Source organism: Notamacropus eugenii, chromosome 1, assembly GCF_028372415.1.
Source record: "Notamacropus eugenii isolate mMacEug1 chromosome 1, mMacEug1.pri_v2, whole genome shotgun sequence".
In the NCBI taxonomy this organism is placed as follows: Eukaryota; Metazoa; Chordata; class Mammalia; order Diprotodontia; family Macropodidae; genus Notamacropus; species Notamacropus eugenii.
In genome coordinates, this window is record NC_092872.1 from 559,397,929 (window position 1) to 559,402,148 (window position 4,220).

The 4,220-nt window shown below is 38.7% G+C and overlaps 1 pseudogene; it reads left to right on the forward strand.

Moving 5' to 3' along the window:
• Nucleotides 1-3,252: 3,252 nt before the first annotated feature.
• LOC140518947 (SUMO-conjugating enzyme UBC9-B pseudogene) lies at nt 3,253-3,775 on the forward strand (annotated as a pseudogene).
• Nucleotides 3,776-4,220: the final 445 nt, after the last annotated feature.

The window sequence follows — 4,220 nt, forward strand, 5'->3', positions numbered from 1 at the left end:
GCTGGATGGAGGGAGATGAATTAGGAAACATTACAACAATCCAGCTAAAAATATTAAGCTGTTATGGAATTTTAGGCAACATCGAATGAGTAGGTAGAGCGATTTCTTTTTTGGGGAGGCAGTGTCTTTCTAGGCTCAGAAAGTATACCATGTAAGTATCCACCCCCACCTTCCTATATCCATCAGGCTAAACCTACTCTGAATTCCAGTTTTTTCTCTTAATCATTAGATGAAATTAGATGGTAAAGCACCCCTGAAAAATGGCTTTACTCTTCCTTCATTTTCCCTTCTACATTGCTATACCATCCTGATGTTTTGGGTTTATTTTCAGCCAAAGTAATGGACAGATTCTAGATAACAAAATGTATAACTTGTTATACAAGACATTTGAAAACACATAGTTGGGCGTAATATGACCCATGACTATGTAAGTGATATATGTCTCTACTTCTCAAGTGAAGAATGACCAGCATTGGCTGAGATAAGTAATTCCCCTGGAGAAAACATCTTCTTAGTGTCTAGTTGCATACTTAGCAAGAGTTACATTGTAAAATAGTGTGGGACGTCAATTTCTGCAATTTATGTAAAATTGTCTTGGGTTTAGTTGTTTGCAAACACCCTGGAGCCAGATATGTTGGGTTCAGTTTTCAACTCTGCCACTGACTTGTCTTGGCAAGTGACTTTCACTCTCAGTCCTAGATAGAGAAGGTGAATAATTAACTGTCTCACAAAGTCATAGAAACAAATAGGAAGTCCCTTGGTCTTTGGCCCTAATCTCTCACCGAATTATAAAGGATGGCAGAATACTTTCCCATGCTTCACATAATCCTTCATTTAGTTTTCTTTCCTATTGTTCAGTAGTTTTTAGGTCATGTCCAATTCTTTGTGACCCCAATTAGGTTTTCTTGGAAAAAGTACTGGAGTGGTTTGCCATTTCCTTTTGCAGATAATTTTACAGATGAGGAAACTGAAGTAGAGAGGATTAAGTGACTTGCCAAGGGTCACACAGCTAGTAAATGTCTGAGGCCAGATTTAAACTCAGGAAGAGGAATCTTCCTGACTGCAGGTACAGCACTCTATCCACTGCACCATTTAGCTTCTCTCCTATTTCACATATTTAAGAAACTACTGTGAGTTCAGGACATTGGAAATATAAAGGTAGATATGATACAGAATCACAATCACAGAAGAGCATCATTTTAGGGTTGGGAATGACGTTAGCCATCTAAGGTCTGCTTGAAGACCTCCAAAGGATGGCTGGACACTAACTTTCTAGATAGTCCCATTTCACTTTCTGACAGCTCAAATTTCCCTCTGCAATTTCTCCTCCTTACTTCTGGTTCTTACCTCTGGTAATAAATAAAACAAGTCTGCTGCTTTGTTCCACAGTATAGCTCTTCAGATCAGATCTTCAGAAGACAGCTATCATGTCCTTTTGAAGTCTTCCCCAAGCTAAATATCCCTAATTTCTTCAACATGGATTCAAGGTTTTTTTGTATTACCCCTGTCACCTTTCTCTGATATTTTCCAGCTTGTCAATGTCCTTCCTAACCAGCAGGTCTGAGAACTGAGGAATACTGCTAAATTGTCACTCAACTAGAACATGATACTCCAGAAGTGGTCTGACAAGGGGAGACTAATGAGAGGTTATCACTTTCCAGGATTAATCTGGGAGCTATACCCTCCCTCCATGCAGCCCAAGAGCATATTAACATTTTGTCTGCAACTACAACATGCTAATGAAACCTTTGAGTCCAGGTTTGCTGAATTCCCAAGAGATTTTCCAGACAAACCTGTCTAATCTTCCTTTTCCTATCTTGTTCTTCTCAAGTTGACCTTTTGAAGCCAGAACAAGGTTTTATGTTTCTCCCTATTGAAGGTCATATCATTAGATTCAGCTCTGTCCTCAAGATGTTTATACTCAACTGGGGGCATATAACAGTGAAATTATCATAGGATTTAGACTTATAAAGGACCTTAAAGACCAACTGCTCTAATCCCTTCTTTTAAGAAGGTCCAGAGAAGTAAAGAGACTTGCTGATTGTCACACAGGAGGGCTTTGATTTAAACTTAAGTCCTCTGACTCCAGATTCTGTGCTCTTTCCATTATTATTATATCATGTTCTCTCTCTCTCTCTCTCTCTCTCTCTCTCTCTCTCTCTCTCTCTCTCTCTCTCTCTCTCTCTCTCTCTCTCTCTCTCTCCCTCTTTCTCCCTGCCCCCCCCCTCCATTTTAGGTGTTTGTTTTCCTTTTGATGTTTCTAGAATGTATTCCAAATTAGATAATAATACCTACCCTATTAGAGTTGAGATTGCTGAGAAATTTCTTTTCTAAGATATTTGATTTAAGTTTATTATTATCACTATTTTCCCATAGTATGGTGCCTCACTGTAGCATGGTGGCAACCATGGTTTCTCAAAGGTTATTCAAGTGGAATTCAAGCTCTAATAAGTTCTCTAAATTTGGAAAGACCCACATTTCTCATTAGAGAAACAGCTCTATTCAGTTCTGAAAGGCCAATTTGTTACAGAGGGAGGAGTTTTTCAGTCATAACAATTTTCAAAAAGTCTTTTCTCAATTCATAGAGGGATTGCAATCTGTATCGGTGGCAGGGTATAGTCACATCGAAAAATTTAAAGGTCCCATAACACTGAAGCATGAAATACAATGCCAGCTGCTTAGAATCCATGAAACTTTCCAACTTTTTCCTAGGGTAGGTAAATTTATACTCATTCACTTTTGGTGAATGTTTGCTTTCACTCATGCATATTTACAAATGAGTACTGATTCAGTTTTTACAGTAAAGCGTATAGAGTAAGAAAAAAGTAAGAGAAGAGGGGGGTAGTCCAAATTGGCTAGAGCATAAAGTAAATGAAAGAGCTTAATGTAAGATAAAAACAGAACGATGGATTAGAGCTAGTTTGTGTGGGTTCTTAACACCAGACAAAGGAGTTGACTGTTCTTTCTTAGGTAATGGGGTGAGCCTAAAGGTTTTTGATGGTAGGAAGGGCTAAGTGACATGGTCAGATATGTACATTAGAAGGGTTAATCTATCCTTCTGCCTCTCCCCACCCTGCTCCTTGCTGAGCAGGGGTCCTGCTACCTTGGGTCCGACTGAGTGAGCTCCAGAAAGTCCTAAGACAAAGGGAAGTGCTGATGTAGTCACTGACCATCCAGGCACTTTTTGCCTCCACCCTGGACACTTGTGGGAATGGTGAGGGTGGCACAGCTATGCTGAGAGGGGCTTTGATTATGTCTGGAATAGTCCTCAGCAGACTTAACACAGGAGCAGAAAGTTTGGAGAAAAAGATCATCCTTTTGGCTTTGCAGCAGTATGTAGAAAAAATCCAGATGGCACAATGAATCTCATGAACTGGTAATGCACCATTCCAGAGAAGGAAGGGACACCATGGGAAGGAGCCTTATTTAAACTACAGATGTTTTTTAAGGATGATTACCTTCCCCACCAACATGTAAATTTAGCCACCATTATTTTATCCAAATGTGTATCCTCCAAGCATGCCTGTCTATCTTAGAGAAAGATAAGGATTGGAGGCCAGTAATCACAATTAAGCAGATCTTGTTAGGAATACAAAACTTCTAAATGAACGAAATATTCAAGACCCGGCTCAAGTAGAGTGGCCAAAACAGAGTGGAACATGAGAAAAGTTTGCACCCACATAAACGTTGCTCTTGTGGCATCTTAAAAAGAAAAGGATTGGTTTGGAACTTGTTTACAAAGCTTTTCAAAATCAAGTGTTGCTACGCACAATGATTATTCACTTAGGGGAAGGGGTTGCATGGACCATTTTCTATTTTTGCTACATATATAGTCCTGAATTTGCCTAATTGCCCCCAGTTTTTTCATACAGGGTCTTTTCCTTCAATCTTTAGTATTTTAAATTGTGATATAAAACTTGCTTTTATTTTAATATTGATGTCAGGATTTTAACTGCTGTAAAATTATAAGCTTTTATACTTCTATAAATTCTCTACTATCTAGTTTCATTTGCTCTCTGATGCACTCATGCTTACAAATGTTTAGAACTCTATTTAGCCTCTAGCTGGTTGTATGAAAAAGGAAATTCATAACCTCTCCTTTGTTCCTACCCTTAATTTGTTTTTCTATCTTTCAGAGACTAGGTTATATTGCTTCTAAGCCCCAGAGATCCAAAGTCAGTCAACATCTTGTTTCTGCATCACTTCCTTGTGTTTATATT